Source organism: Lagopus leucura, unplaced genomic scaffold, assembly GCF_019238085.1.
Source record: "Lagopus leucura isolate 7727_CA_CO unplaced genomic scaffold, USGS_WTPT01 Super-Scaffold_73, whole genome shotgun sequence".
Classification (NCBI taxonomy): domain Eukaryota; kingdom Metazoa; phylum Chordata; class Aves; order Galliformes; family Phasianidae; genus Lagopus; species Lagopus leucura.
This window is the reverse complement of record NW_024962252.1, coordinates 5,757,532-5,775,202: the sequence shown is the minus strand read 5'-3', so window position 1 is coordinate 5,775,202 and position 17,671 is coordinate 5,757,532.

The window sequence follows — 17,671 nt, the reverse complement described above, 5'->3', positions numbered from 1 at the left end:
CTGGCCTCCACTCTGACACAGAGCCACTGATCACAGCCTTTTGGCTTTGTCCAATCGAAGTTACTGAATTACTGCTCTCGGTCAGAGCCCATTTCACAGTCTCTGCAGCAGACATGACACTTTGGCACTTTTTCCTCTTCCTGACCACAATTTTCACAGTAGTTTTATGATTCAGGAATACTTTTCATGCTAAAAATCCAAACTAAAATCTTGGTCTCATTAACAAAACAAGAATTCAGAGAGAGTGAATTCTACTATAAAGTATCTTAAGTCAGGTGAGACCCTACTGCTAGAGTATGTTTACAATGGACTGGGATAGTTTTTTATTTTTTCGTAAACTATTCCAAATTTTTCTCCCCTAATTATCAAGAGTACTTTAATAGAATGAGGTTTTTTGGACACAAAACTTGAAGATGCCTAAGAAGCAAAAAATCTCACAGTCTACCATAGATATTTTATTCTTGCCCTAGCTTTCACCTTCTGTGTCAGGAAACACAGAAGGAAGAAAAGATGTGGACACCTGAGGACTTGTCAGCTCAAAATCTTCAGACTAAATTCGATCAGCTCCTTCTGTGAGTTAATAACATGAACTGTGGGAAAGACCAAGAACAAAGTTTTGCAGACAGAGGTAGAGCAAGAATAACATAGCAGCGCGTTAACACAGCAAGACAGAGGATAATACAGGAGTGAGCTAACACAACGTGACAAGGCATTCAGCACATTTTGATATTGAGTACAAGATTCAGAAATGCAAGACAGGGTGTTAGAAGATCAGCCCACAGCTCCCAAACTTTTGCTGTCCATCAGCAGAGAGGCACATGAAAATGGAGAAATGATATGGAATCCACTTTTCACTGAGCTTCAAAAAGTAAAAAGACAGAGAAAACTCTCAATTAAGTAGCGAAACACATAATTTGTCCTGCCTATAAATCCAAATTATGATGGTCATGTGTTATCACTGACGATTGGATCTTCTCATTAAAACGTCCAAATTAAGTACAATATTTTGTTCTTTTTAACTGGCTGATAAAATAACCATTTCACATTTAAGAAGATGATTTTTGGCTTTTACCTGTTAAGGTCTTGCTTTTACCTAAAAATTAATTTGCAGCAATTTGGAATGTTATTACAGATATTATGCTGCAGAAATTCCTCTGCAAACACTCCTAACACTTCAAAGTCTCATTTTATGAAATACATTGGTCTACTTTAAAGTGGAGGAAGTTAGCTTGGAATTAGCGTGGAATGACAGAGTACATTTATGCAAGGAATTTTAAAAAGGCAAGCAGTCTTATGCTACATGGATTGCAAGGTAGAGGCAAATGGTGGGATCACACAAGATCTATATATGGGAATTGCCCCTCACCTCTGCAAATTGCTAAATCCTAAATAAATGTTGGGACATTTTCTTCTAGCTAGCCAAAAATATGTATGCTAGGAACCACAATAACTGTTTACAATTGTAATCACACACCCGCACCAAGGCCTGTCCCCTATGTTTGCTTTACTTCTATGGAGTCAAGCAGAGCCCAATGGGGGATTAAAGCAGGCCCACTGAGTATCACAGAATACCAGAATCACAGAATTTCCAGGGTTGGAAGAGACCTCAAGGATCACCAACCCCCCCTGGCACATACAGGGCCACCATCCTCCCCATTTAATACTAAACCAAGCTGCCCAGAGCCCCATCCAGTCTGGCCTTGAACACCTCCAGGCACAGGGCATCCACAACCTCTCTGGGCAGCCTGTTCCAGCACCTCACCACTCTCTCTGTAAAGAACTTCCCCCTGACATCCAACCTAAATCTTACCTCCCTCTACTTAAAACCATTTCCCCTTGTCCTGCAGTTATCTACCCTTTCAAAGAGTTGATTCCTCTCCTGTTTGTAGGCTCCCTTTAAGTATTGAAAGGCTGCAATGAGGTCACCCTGCAGCCTTCTTTTCTCCAGGCTGAATAAGCCCAGTTCCCTCAGCCTGACTTTGTAGGGGAGGTGCTCCAGTCCCCTGATCATCTTTGTGGCTCTCCTCTGGATCCGCTCCAACATCTCCCTGTCCTTCTTCTGTTGGGGCCTCCAGACCTGGATGCAGTACTCCAGATGGTGCCTCACAAGAGCACAGTAGAGGGGGACAATCACCTCCCTGTCCCTGCTAGCCACTCCTCTTTTGATGGAGCCCAGGATACCATTTCCTTTTTAAGCTGCAAGGGCACACTGCTGGCTCATGTTAAGCTTTTCATCTACCAAGACCCCAGGTCCTTCTGCACAGGGCTGCTCTCAGGGACTGCTCCTTCCAGTCTAAAAGGATGCCTGGGATTCCTCTGGCCCAAGTGCAAAACTCTGCACTTTGCTGTGTTGAACCTTATTGGGCTCACCTGGGCCCACCTTTCTAGCCTCTCAAGGTCCCTCTGAATCCCTTCCTTCTACTGTGTCAACCACACCACTCAGCTTGGTGTCATCAGCAAACTTGCTGAGGGTGCACTCGATTCCGTCATCGATGTCATTGATAAAGATGTCAGAGAGCACTAGTCCCAAGACAGACCCCTGGGGGACGCCGCTTGTTATTGACCTTCACCTGGACACAGAGCCATTGATGACCACCCTCTGTCTGCAGCCTTTTAACCAATTTCTTATCCATCGAGTGGTCCACCCATCAAATCCACATCCCTCCAATTTGGAGATAAGAACGTGGTGGGGAACCATGTCAAAGGCCTTGCTCAAGTCCAGGTCAATGACATCAGTCGCCTTTCCCTTGTCTGCCATTGCCATCACTCCATCAGAGAAGGCCACCAGATTGGTCAAACATGACCTTCCCCTGGTGAAGCCATGCTGGCTGTCTCGGATCACATGCTCACTCCTCATGTGATTAAGTATGTCGTCCAGGAGGATCTGTTCCATGATCTTCCCAGGCACAGAGGTAAGACTCACCAGCTTGTAGTACCCCGGGTCCTCCTTGCTGCCTTTCTTGTAAATGGGAGTGACATGACCCTTCCTCCACTCATCCAGAATCTCACCTGACAGCCACGACTTTACAAATACGATGGAGAGCAGCTAGGCAACCACCTTAGCCAGCTCCTTCAGAACCCTGGGATGCACGCCATCCAGCCCCATTTGGCCCCAGGTACTGTGGTTTCACAGCCTCCCTCACTGTACACTTATTCTCTTAGTAAACAAGCTCCAGCTAGGTGGAGTGAGTGCCAAAATGTGTTTTACAGTAGATAAGTTGTAGCTATGAATTTTCTGACAGAGAATCTATGATAAAATTGATTAATGACTCAGAACAAAACCTGAGTGTTGCATTTAAAACTGACAAAACTTAAAATAAAAAACTTGCTTTGGCATGACTTTATTTTCACCAGGTCTGAAAGCTTTAATAATTTACTTATGTAAAATGGCTTCATTAATATTTCAAGCTCAAAGATGGGTAGGCATGTAGAAAATAAAATTAAAGCCACGGTTGTTGTTTTTTCTTTCATTTCCTCTATAGCTGTGTTTTACAGCTGTAAATACGGATATATACATATTAAATTTTATATTTATAGCCTTGCTGGCATACTGAAGAAAACCTAAATGACTTCATCTACATGCTACATCATATAAGTTGCTGCCCCTGCAGTTACTCTAAAAATGTGATTCCTCAAATACTTGTCCTTGCATACAGGCACAGATTCGATTGATACATCCTTATCACAGAGATATTAACCTTCTCTGTAAGCATTATCACAAAATTTCCCAACATCTGAAATGTGTTTATTCTCGAGCTTAATTATAATCTAGGGAGAGATATATTTTTTCCTCGAGTGGCAATTTAAAAACAAAAGCATTCATAAAAGCTAATTAGTGTTTCTTCCAGTGATTTCTATCTCTTTGTTCTAACACACGTACACTTGTCACTCACAGGCACTCTCCTTGCATCAGCCTCTGCAGGACTGCCTCTCAATCACACAACCAGGCAACAGAGCTAGAGGTTGTTTTTATAAAGTCTAATTCAGGAACATATGTATCTATCCTTTTCCCTAAGAGCATGAAGAAGGCAGTCACACTGAAATTAAATGCACCTGTTGACTGAAGTGGACTATTTGGCAGTGATAACTGTTAAGCAGTGCTAGACGTTTGTACGTTTGTTCTTTCTACAGATTAGCCACTAATAATTTGGGAAGGGGGACAGGGGGCATTGTTTGTGTGATGTTGTTTGTAGGGAGAAAGATAAATTATGCTGAAATAAAAAATAAAATTACTAGAGCTTTTATGTATTTAGTCCTTGACCTAGGGCTGAAGCAGTATAGCTTTTATTATATTACACCCTAAATTAAAAGGGAGCACTTGGGAAGAGATGGATGTGGTAATTCAAATTAGCCACATCTATCCCAGGAAATAAAAAGGTGAAGGCAGATGCAGAAGTACTGGTGTGCCGTTGTCCATACTGTTTGATATTTAGCAAGCTACATGTCAAAACATGAGCACATACTTCCCCCAGTGTCCACACATAGTTCAGGATCAGCGCAGTGCCTACAGAAACTTCTTATGCATATGTCCTATTTTGAGGCTGTAAAAGAGTGCAGCTGTGTCATGCCAGTTGCCCTAAGGCTGGCTTCTCTCTTTCTTTATCAGTCCAGCTACAATCATTAGCATTTAAGGCAAAATACATAACAAAATGTGATGGATTGTGAGATTTGTCCACATTTCCTTCTTGGGACACAGAAAAAGCCTGATTTCCCCCGAAGAGGAGACACCTCAACTAGACAACCTACAACCAGACACAAGAGGAGCCTTTCTGCAGCAGTCAGAATAGAAGCAGGGCCTTTAAGCTGTATGCTTTTTATGTAAGACTGTGTAAGATTATGCATCTGCAATTTGCTGTATTCTACAAAAGATTAAAAGATACTACCATAGAAGTAGTACAATGACAACACCCATAAGAAATAAGCAAAGAATGTATGAGGTATTAAAACAATTTTTACACTTGTGAAGACTGAAACTGACATGAAGGCAAAAGTTCCTTTGAATGCAAGAGCTCTGCAGCACGCTTGGGATGGCAGGATCAGTCCCTGGGCCCTGCAAGCCACACAGATCTGTCCTGCTGCCACCTGCAGATGAGCAGACAGCATGACAGCCTGCAATCACTGCAAGAGCTCTGGGACATGCATGGAAGTTGTGTGTGCGAGACTGGGTCTCACTAAAAGGGAGTGAGCCAGCAATTTTCCTGGAAGAGAGAAAGCACCGGTGATTGAGGAGCAGAAGTGTCAAGAATCAGTAGACTCTAGAGATTCATTACAGATCCAAAGTCACCACTCAAAGTCACTTACCTCAAAGTCACTTACCTCAAAGTCACCAGCTCAAACACAACTTACTGGTCATCATTATATGGAGGCTTTCGGTGTGCTGGGGGATACTGCACAGTCCTGAGTGCTGAAACACCTACTGCTGATATTCTGTTCTGAAGGATACTTTGCCATCTTCATGTAAGAAGGCTCCAGCCATCTGATCATCCCTGTGGCCCCTCTCTAAAAGTTCTACAAGCCGCCTGATTTGGGGCTTCTGGTCTGATTGCAGTACTCCAGATGAGGCCTCACGAGGGCAGAGCAGAAGGAGACAATCATCTTGTCCATCACCCTCCTGGCCACCCTCTTTTGATGCAGACCAAGGCACCGTTGGCCTTCAGGGCTGCAAGAACACATTTCTGCTCATTTTATGTTTTTCATCTACGAGGATCCCCAAATCGTTTTTCACAGGGCTACTCTCCATCAATTCTTCTCCCAGTCCATATATATATATCTGGGAGTGCACTGAACCAAGTACAACACATTGCACTTGAGTTTGTTGAATCTCGTTAGGTTTACATAGGCCCACTTTTCAAGGTTTTCAAGACCCTTTGGATGGGATTCCTTCTTTCTGCTGTACCAACAGCACCACTCAGTTTGGTACACCTTCATAACTTGCTGAGGATGCACTCAACACCAAAATCATGTTCATGGAAAAAAATATCTGAGTATCATTTTCCATGGTTGACATCAGAGGTTTTAGTTACTCAATTCCTCTTATTTCTTTTTAAAAAACCCAAAACTTTATGTCAAGCCCATGCTGTGTGGCAGTAACATGAAGCTCATCTCAGGCAGCTTACACTGTGATAGCAGAAGTTTGGGACTGAAGACCGCAAGGAAATGGGTGATGTGCAAACAAAGTGTTGTCTGCAGTGTTGCAGGAGAATTGTAAGACCTTCATATTCCCATGAAATTGTTCCTGGACTGTGGAAGAGCCCTTTTATTAACTTCCATACTGAAATATTTAATAATGTTTGGTTTTGCATTTTTGTTTTGTTTTTTTTTCCCCAAAAAAACACTTATAGATCATATGCCAGAGTAAGTCAAGACTTATAGATGGATAATGTGTATGCAACATAACTAAATCTATAGATGGTAAATAGAAAGAATGCAGTATATCACAGAAGGAAACTCTTTAATCTTTAGAGCTAAGACTGTGTTGGTGATTTGTTTTTAGCTGGTTTGCTTAATGAAGTATGTACAAAAGTAGAAGTTATATCTCTCCTTAATAACTCATCTATATTTTCTGACAACAAATTATTATATAGCTAAAAATTATAAATAGAAATGCTTGGAAAGTTTGTGTGAATGGAAAAAGGCATAATTTATATGTTAGAATTTATTCATAATTAAATAATTTTCTAGTGAAGAAATTCATAAGCAGATACTCATAAAATATTATTAGAAGGACAATTTAGGAAAGGAGGACAAGGAAACCATACCACTGAAGACAGTGCCAAAACCAAGAGCACAAAAATTATTAATTTTTTCATTATTTCCACTTAGTGTGATTTTCATTATGTGTAAGTAAGACATTACCTGACTACCTATGTTTCACTCAGTGCTAAATCATCTGGCGGCCAAACCAAAGCCAAGACAGTGAAAAACATTTATTTACCATTTTCCTCAAAATGATATAGATTTTTTAAAAGTCATTTCCTAACTCAGTATCCAGCTACCATTTAACACATTTTATTATAAATCCTCAACATCAGCAAACAAGCTGTGTATCTATGTGCTACAGCCATTCTTACTTCAGATACAAGTATTGCTCCAAACTGAAAAAATATATACAAAAAACAAGGGGAAGCATAGAGTGTGAATGTCCCAACTTTCTACAGAAAAGCTGTGTTAGGAAATAGTGCCATATGAGATCCAGTTCATAAAAGGATAAAAATACAACAAATCTCTGCTGAAGAAATGATAGGTATCCGTTATGCTGCTTTTATAATTTCATGAGCCTGTTTTTATATGACACAAAAAGGTGAATGGAGAAGAGGAGGCTCAGGGGAGACCTCATTGCACTCTACAACTTCCTGAAGGGAGGTTGTGGTGCAAAAGGGTCTGGCCTCTTCTCCCAGGCAAATAGTAGGACCCGAGGAAATGGCAAGAAGTTATACCAGAGGAGGTTTAGGTTGGATATTAGGATAAACTTTTTCTCTCAAAGGGTGGTCAGGCACTGGAATGGCTGCCCAGGGAGGTGGTGGAGTCGCCGTCCCTGGTAGTGTTCAAGAGGCGCCTGGATGAGGAGCTACGAGAGATGGTTTAGTGCTTGTGGTACTAATAGGAATGGGAGGGTGGTTGGACTAGATGATCTTGCAGGTCGTTTCCAACCTTGTGATTCTGTGATTCATAAAGAATAATAATTTCTCAAAAGCCTAAGCAAATATTTTGATGCTGTATGAGTTTTTAACTTTTATATGGCAAAACAGTTAGTGACCCATAAAAAAAAAAAAAGCCCCCCCCCCAAAAAATAAACCCCACACCAAAAAACACAAAGAAACACACACACACACAAATACAAAGCAACAACAGAAAAAATACCCATGATTTACATTGAGAATCAAAATTATGGTATTCCATCTGAGAAATATTGCAAATTCCATTTTCTTTTTCCTGTTGCTTCCTTTAACACAGAAAATATCCTATCCAACTCAAACAATTCTATGACTCTGTAACATGATTCTACTACTTTCAGAGCAGCCCTCATAATTTCTATCTTGGCATCACTGGCAGATTTCTAAATCCAAATTACCATGAATAAATGAATAAAGTCTATATTTTATTTCTCTTCCAAGCTGCACAGAGGTGCTTGGCAATACAAATTTCAAGTAAATTCCTTAGAGGAAATTCAGCATGTGGTGCTTCACATCTAGTGAAAACAATAACAGAGACCAGCCAAGAAGAAAGTCAAATAAATTCTATCATTTTACACCTTCAGTAACACATTTACTTAACACTGCTGCAGGAGGAAGGAGACACACATCCCATTTGAGTCAAAATATTTGGATTATAATATAGCATGCTGCATGAAGATTTATATTTCTCAGATTTGGCAGAATCACAGTTTTAAAGTCATATGTATAAGGAATGTCAATTCTTCATTCTGTATTTGTATTTAAAATATAGCTGACTGTATTTGCAAGTACTTCTCATTTATTATAGATTGTGCTACGAAAAGTGAACCCATCTCCTTATGAAATCAAGTATACATCTATTTTACGATTCTACATTTCGAGACCGAACCACTGGTTTATTTTTCTCCATTTGCTCTTCTTCCTGACATTTCTCCTCAGCTCACTTTCTGCTTCTCAGATTTTCTCATCTTTGGCTTTTATAACTTCAGTTTTCCAGACAGTATACATCCTGTCTGGTTAGCCACCCACCTCTTCACCTTTTATCTACTCGTGCTTAAGAATACTGTGATCGAACCTCCACATGCCCAAGTAAGGGACAGCTTGCTCACTTTTTTAGTGATGAGGCTCCATCTCTTCCACTCCATTTCGTGTTCTTCCATTGGAGGACAGGACCTGGAGGGAACTCTTAATTCACCAGAGGTAATTTCAAAAAAGTAATCAGTAGGCATAAGAGGATTGGAAGCCACAAAATAAACAGTCATTGACAAATGCAGTCAAATACAGATTTCAGAAAATAAATAGCTTATTTCAGGTCCAAAATACATTCAATTCTACCTTAATTAGAAGAATACATAAAGCAAATATGGGGAAAATAACTTTCAATGTACCATAAAATGTAAAATCTGTTGTTTATATGATCAATCTTTAAAACAAGAAATTGACAATTCAGAGTATGTTTCATTATTCCATAGATTTCTTCCTATACATAACATGCAAATTAGATTGAGAAAGATATGGCCATTTTTAACTGCTTGAGCAGCAAGAAGAAAAAAAAAAGAAGAAGAAAAGACTAAGTACTGTACATTACAAGGGCAGGAATTACTTATTTACAGTCTAATATTGATCTTCCAGGCAAACATTAATCCTCCTGGGCAAAACTAGCCTACAGGATTACTTCCCTGCAAGTAACAAAAATCACACAGAGAGAAGAAATATTAGGTCCTCTTAAATAGAAGTGAATGACATTGTTTATAGGATGATTGCCTGCTTCACTGACATTAGTCTCTGAGAGGAGAGAACCCGGACATCTTAAGGTAACAAATCAGGTTGCATATGCAGAAAATGTAAAAGCTTTACATCCTCTGTGGTGGTGAGAGGAAGGACATATTTCATACGAATATACTTACTTCCTAATTACACTCAGTCTTTGCTAAGACTGATGTGATAGGTTCAACCCCTTTCAACATGTCTGTGACCATGAGAAAGATGTCTACATATGTTAACAGAAATAAAACAGATGTTGGCTAGAAACAGCACATTATGTTCTAGAAGCAACATTAAGCTAGATCATAACATACTTTCAATTTCTTTCACTGAAGCCTGTACAAAGGAATATTATTAAACCAATTTTAGCTCTTCAAAGTCTTGAGGGGTTGGAAATTGAATTGTTTTTAAGCCAAATTCTTTCATTGTTGAAGGTTTTTAGTAGCAAACGTTTCATTTCAGTTCAAACAACAACACAAATACAAAAAATAATAATAATCTGAATGTCCTTTCCTGAAGAAAATTCTTCACTGAATTGGGGAGGGGGAAAAAAACAATACTAAAGGAAGTCTTGTTCCACTGAGCGGACAAAGGGCAGGTGTTTTGGTTTTGGAAACATTTACTTTTCTGCTGTCTGAACTCATTCCTGGATATTTTCAACCGTGGCAAATTTATTATGTCCGTTTAGTCAAATGAGTTTGCTTTAATAATGTATAGCAAAGATGCATTTGAAAGGTGAAAATCTGAAGATATATACAGTTCAGCTGTATCTTCCAGTTTTTCACTTTCAATTTTCTTTTTGGAATTTCTCCAACAGACTCCAAGTTCAGTTAGCATCTCTGGCAGCTTCTGGAAAGAAGTGGGAAGTTGATCTAACCGTCTTTTAAGATGAAAAGAGGGTTCTGATATGCATTTAGTAGAACACAGATTGTGCCGCTGAGTTTTTAGACTAAATACATACATACAATATATATAACCTACCAAATGAAAGATCACTCTATACATGAGAGACAAATCTTAACGGTATATTCTCTTTCCTCCACTTCTGTCTTGGAATCAAGTCTTTGAACAGGAATAAGAAATGATAATGACTCTGAACTTCCATAGTCGGGCACCACTATTTCAAGCCATTGCACCTGGAAGCAAGGAACAACATCACATTCATTAGTGTGGTTCACTTCTCTCACACACTGCTAGAAGCAAAGTTCCAAAGTGAGTAAATTAAAAAAAAAAAAAAAGTAGGCTCTGGAAATACTCAGCTTTTTCTACCAGAGTTCATACTGAACATCACCCTTTTTTTGGCATTACTAATGGCTTGATGAGCTCGTTTGTAGTAGTGCTTGGATTTGGTTATAGAAGACTGGGGCCAAAGGCACCTGAAAGTCTATAGCCAGTGAAACAGTAAAATATAGCTGTTCTCTGGCATTTCTGAGTTGTCTTCAGCTGTTTTTTTTCACTGTCATTTTCTGTTCAAAGCAATAGAGAAGATAAATACCCTCATGTGTGCAAAAACCCTTTGTGGATGCAAAGGAAGCAATTTGCTGTTGAAGACCAAAGCTTCTCAAATCACATAGGAGCTAAGACATAACATAACTTAACATGATGCTGCTTTTAAATAAAATGGCCTGGAACAATTACAGCGACTAAATAATTGCTATAGTAGATGATAACCATGAGAATGAGAAAGCCTTTTTGTTATCCTAGCTTGTTATATCATACATTAACTATCTCAGAAATTATATAGAATAAGCTACATGAAAAAAAAATATTGCCTGCCATTATTATCAAGAATTTGTAAGGCGTGGAGCATTTCCCAACAGCCATTGTTATGAGTATGCTAAATTACAGGAACTCTATAGAGTTCACACTTTCTCCCTCTGCCTTAAAGAAAACAAATACCATGACATCCAGGGCAAGTGGTAAAGATGTTCTTCATACACCAGGGGTGCTGGGAGAGAAAATGAGGAGATGCTAGAATATATACAGCAAGAGTAAGTTAATTTTGCCAATGTGGGGATTTCACAATGTGTATTTAGAGGTTCTAAATAGATACACTTATACATACATTTCAAAAATGCACCTGCTTTTGACATTACTAACGCTCTAAAGCACTCTAACAGCAGATCAGACTCTACCCTGCAGAAGTGCCTGAATGAAATAACTATTTGAAATGGAGTCCAGCAGATACCCAGAGATGAAAGTTAGACTTTCAGGAGGTTGTGCTCATGGATTCAGAAGGATGAGGGAGAGTGCAGGATTCTTCAATGTTTCTCTAGGAGTCTGGGGCTGACTTGCAGTGCAAAATTATTTTGTACTCACAGTTTTCAAAATTCATGCTTTTTGCACACAGCTGTTACATAAGCAAGTATACGTAGCTTGCTCCAAAAGTAATGCCTTTTATTTGTTTCCACAAAAAATACAACATATGCAAAGAATACAATAACACTATTTAATAGAGAAAATTCTCAGGTACAAAACACTAATTTTCAACTCAGCCATCATCATTAGCTATAATTTTTTGCTGGCTACAAGCAAGAGCCTGCATGCCACACTCAAAAATCTGTCCCAGAGGGTTGAAACATGGCACTGCAATCATATCCACTGTTTGGACTCCATAAACATTCAGCAAGCATCAGTGTATGTCAGTGGACATCATTTTTTTCCACATGAAGGAATCCAGTTCCACACTTTTGCTTCATATTCACATCCATGTCAGATGCCATTTTATCAGACTGCCCCTCTGCTGCTATCTGTCATATGGCAACAAGATGTAATGGAATATTGGTGAGAAGATTCAACCTCTCCTGCCATGCAACCAATATCTCCCTGTGAGGTCATAGGGCTAATATAAAAAATTAGGAGGCATTCCTTTTGAAGCATACATTCTATTTATCACTATTTCCACTTATCACAGGTAACTGACATTCCACATTATGTAGCCATCCTCTGCCAGTTTGGGGTCAACTAACACAATTTTGTGTGGGAAGATGAAAGTTTACTCTGAGATCACCAAACTACAAAGCCAAGAAAAAGGAACATCCATTTTTAAATAGTTTTGGCAGCTGTGAACCATTAGTTCTGCCCAAAGATGATCTGAAAATAAAAAAGAAAGAAAGAAAAAAAAAATGACTTACCTGGGGAGGGGCATGAATTGGCAGTCACAGATTTTTCTAACCCTACAATTCTGTGATTTTGTGTATCCTGCCCCAAGATTGTTTCCTGTTCCTCTATAAGGGAAATCCTGATGTACTGACAGAGGGAGAACAGATCTGAGCACCTGGGGAAGTTCAACAACATTGCTCTGAACTGTGTTTTTACAGCATTTGCAGATTCCTTCAGTGGCAGTCATCCGTCCCATTCTATTTGTTTTACGTCCTTCTATTTAACATTAAAGTCAGAAATAAACATACAAATTATCTCTAAAACAAGTAAGCTTACAAAATAGCTTCCATTCTTTAGCATATCCTCACATTATTAGTGAGTTTGTTTTATTCTTAGACATTTTTCTTACTGCAACAGAAATGGGGAAAAAAAAGTATTGCATTGGAAGCACAAGAGAAGATGATAGTCACTATTCTGCCTCATACTGATCTCTGCAGAATGAAATCTCTAATTATATGTGTATAAGCTATAATAAAAAAAAAAATCATTTTATGCTACATTACCTGATAAAACACAGGTTCCATTTTGTAAATCCTACTGCCATAGAAATCTGTCATTATTTGCAGTATAGATGTTTTACTTCTGAAATGCTCAGCATGAAATATTTAAGATTAAGATAGTTAATATTTTGGGAAGACATCTGCTAATATTTTCTAGTCTTGCTGGTAAACTTTCTTTGCATGAGGAATTTCATAGAATCATAGAATCACAAGGTTGAAAAGGATCTACAAGATCATCTAGTCCAACTGTCCTCCCATTACCATTGCTACCACAAGCACTAAACCATATCTCGTAGCTCCTCATCCAGACGCCTCTTGAACACTGCCAGGGATGGCAACTCCATCCCTGGCAGTGAATTTATTTCAGTATTCAAAGTTTAGGATTTTTCCCTTTTCTTCTTCGATTGTTTCAGCTTTTGGGGGGGATTTAACCCAGCAGGCAGCTCAGGAACACACAACTGTTTCGCTCATCGACCTCTGGTGGGATGGGGGAGAGAACTGAGCATCAGCTCGCATCCCAAAGTGAAACTTATAGTCTGAACCTGTCTCGGTTATAAAGCTGCAATAACACAAATTGATTTTAGTGAGCAATGAAATCTCTAAGTGGAAAAGAGTATGTAAATATATTGCATGAACACAGGTAATATAATCTGAAAGTGTCATGATTTTTATTTCAGCAGATAAAAATCACACCAAGCAGACAAAAATAAGAAAAAAATCAAAAATTTCTATGAAATTGTCCCTGCGAACTAAAATAGAAGTGATACACTGCTTGAACAATGAACATATTTTTCCTGATTTTACACATGGTTAACAATACAGGGTATAGAAAAATAGAACGGTTTGGTTTAGAAGGGACTATATAAATCATGCAGTTCCAGCCCTCTGCTGTGGGCTGGTTGCCACCCAGCAGCTCAGTCTGCCCAGAGCCCCATTCAACCAGGCCTTGAGCACCTCCAGAGATGGGACATCCATAGCTTCTCTGAGCAGCCCGTGCCACTGCCTCACTGCCCTCTGAGAGAAGAATTTCTTCCTAATGTCTCATCCGAATCCACCCTCTTTTACTTTAAAGCTATTACCCTTTGTCCAGTCTCTACCTCCCCTGATAAAGTATCCCTCTTCAGCTTTTGTAGATTACCTGCAGATACTGGAAAGCCACACTGAGGTCACCCTGGAGTCTTCTCCAGGCTGAACAAGCCTAGCTACTTCAGCCTTTCTTCAAACGATAAGCACACTCAAATACTTTTGTGTCAGACACTAGATTTTCTCACAAAATTCCCTCCAAACAACTGTTAGTGGAGATTATTTTTATCATTCTCCTGCTCCATTTTTAAGAGATTTTTGTGGTAAAAAAATTTTTTCACAGCCTGGAAAGAAAAAGGCATTGACCCACCTCTTCTCCAGTCACCACAGCACTGCTGCATGAAGCTCTGTTTTGTGAATCAAGCCCTTTATTTCAGTTGTTGCTCTGAAAAGTGCCTGAGGAGGAAACACTTCATCTAGTCAAAAACTGAACATTTAAAGTGACAGAACATGTTGTTATAAACTTTTAAAATGATGACTTCTAAATATATTTCACAATTGTCATATTCATAGTAAAGATGTACCCCAAATATGGTGAAGAAAACACTGTTGCCTTGCATAACTTGATATTGCATGCTGTCAGCTCCTGAGCCCTGGAAACAGGAACTTCCAGACAGATGACTTTTGTTCAATTTATTTATGGAAGACTGAGTTTGTGTAACACTTACATTACACTATTGTCTACCTTCAATAGTGCTATTTTAATCTGGATCCAGGGTAGTTGCTGGCTGATAGGATTAGTCCCCTCAAGGGAAGATGAATAATTCCATTTTACAACCACTTTTGGCTGAAGCAGCAGACCAGGGCATTGCTTTCTTCAGAAACAAGACTTTTTGTTTCAAATTATTTGCAGAGCCACTGGCTTGGCTCCAAGGCTTTCTTCTCTTCCCTTTCCTCAGTTTGTGGGAAAGAACAGATCACCAAGGGATCCCTTGGATGTTCCTACTGCAGATCCCTGAGGTTACGTAATTAGTTCCAGCACAAGAGTTTTCTCTCAGTACAGATGGCAACTTCACCTTTCAAAGGTCCCTTGGAAGATTTGAATTGCACTACACTTAAGACAAATGTGCAATACAACGGTGAAAGAGATTCAAGCCACATTTTTTTCTACTGGGTTCTCTTTACAGTGTATAGACTTTCTCATCTCACTCATCCATGAAAATCTTCAGTTAGATATGCCAGTGCCTGGCCTGCCTTACAGAAATACGTCTGATGCTGTTTTAGTCACACATGGCAGAAATTTGGAATGGTGACAGAGAGCTTTTCTATTATGCATGTATTAAGCATTGAAAATATGGAAAGTTCAGTTTAGTATCTCATGTACCATTTGTGGTAAAATAACACACTTTTATTGAAGAGCACTGCCCTTAGTGACAATTAAATCAATTTTAAGTCTTGAGGCCCAGATTAATTCACTAGACATTACTGAACATAAAATAGGCATCTCTGTCTGTTGTCAAAGCATCCCTGCTCTTTCAGACATCTAACATCTAGCCTAACTGGGGGCTATCATTAATAAAAACACATAGGAAGTAAATGGTACTTGTGCAACACACATCTCCAACTGCATTTTGATTTCTCCTGCAAGAAGATCCTTGGGAGCGACTTTCCTTCTCTGTCCATCTTGCCTTGAATTAATTCCTCATGGCACACATAGCAGTAGACAATGTCATTATATACAAAGCCAGTATTAACAGACCTGCAAGCTCAGCTGGAACATCCTGCCACAGCCACAGTCACGTCATTAATAAAGATTCCTTGCAAGCCTTTCTTATGCAATAGAACATAAGGGGAGCTTTGGGCAACATAGACTCATTTACATGTAGCTTATGCTTCATTTTAAAAGAAGAAACCAGATTCTCAGAAACTTTTCCAAAGTGGTAAATTTAAACTCCTGCTGACAGCAAAAGTAATTGCTGTATGCAGATTAAACCCAACTGTTTGGAAAGTTCAACTCCATTTCCCAGTTCCATTTTCCACAACGTAAGCATTTCTGTAGATCTACATTTTGTTGCACAGATGGTCCTTGCAAAAACCATAACAACAACTACTACTCATTGTTACACGTTTCTCGTGACAAACCATACAGAAGGTATATATGCCACTATAGGAAAGTAAGACTCGGACGTAAGGCTGTTTCTCAGGTAATAAGATCATGTTTTTATTTCATTTTCTCTTTCACAAAGCTGTCACTCTGAATTTCACTAGATATTCAACGGACAATAAAAATGATTTTTTTTTCCCTTCCAGAAGCATCAGCACTACTAACTACATTGCTAATACGTTTCTCATAACCCTTCTTGACTTCCCTAACAAGCTGTCCAAAGTCATGCAAATCAAGGCCACTGTAAAGTGCTGAGAAACTTAGCCGCTAAGGCTATGTTCTGAAAAGCTGAGACAGTCCCCTGCATGGGACACAGTCCTGAGTGTGAGGCATCCAGGTTCTAGCCTCAGATTTCAACAGCTCTTGTTTTAAAACCCCTTCCATCAAGACAGCATGTACTCAAACATACATAACTCTCATCCACGTCTGAAATCAAAGTAAGTATCTCCTGCTTAATGCAAAAAATTGTCCCAGTACGTCTGACAAGTTTTTATGAATCTGCATGAATTTTTGTTATAACCAGTACTGGGAGTGGTTTAAGAGAGCATACACTGTTCTCGTAGCTGTTAGGCAAACCTCTTGTTTCTACCAAGAAAGCCACTGAGTATAGGTACTCATTACACAGCCATTCTATCCATTAGTAGTCTCACTCCAACTGAAATTTTTTATGTACTTACCATCAAAGAGGTGTAAAGGTGAACTGATTGTTGTGGTGAGGTGTCCAGCTGACTGGGCGGAAGAGATGGGGAGCATTACATCAAGGTGACAGGTAGCTACCAGTAGCTGAAGCCATTGCCTCCCTTCCCCCATATGTGCACACTTTGCTACCAGCCACTCAGCACAATCAGCCATGCTACTCAGCATTTCCTTCCTATTCCACCAAACCAATTAACTAGTAACTGCTTTTGTTCCTCTCGCATCATGCATATGGTTCTACAGCTATTCTGCAGTGCTCAGTGAGTCCCTGGGGTTTTCTTTTTTGTTTATTTTTTTAAATTTATTTTGGTTGGAAGGCTCTGTCACAGCCTGCTTGTATGAGACCCAGCAGCACATCAGCCACACGCTCTCCATATTGTACAAAGTATGTGGAGTGCATGCAGAATATCCTTCCCTCCTGGCAGATAAATCCAGTGCTCTGTACACATGGCAAGCAGCATTTATTTCAGCACAATGAAACAAAAGCTGCCATAGAAAACTCGGGTTCATGAGATGAGTTCAGAGAGCAGGCAGAGATGTGTATGTATCCAATAGTCACAGAATTCCCCAAAGATGCCTGTAGATTTTTATTTCATATTATTTATTTATTTGTTTTTATTTTATATTATTTATAATTTATATATTATTTTATATTATTTATATTATTTATATTTTTATAGCTGCTTTCA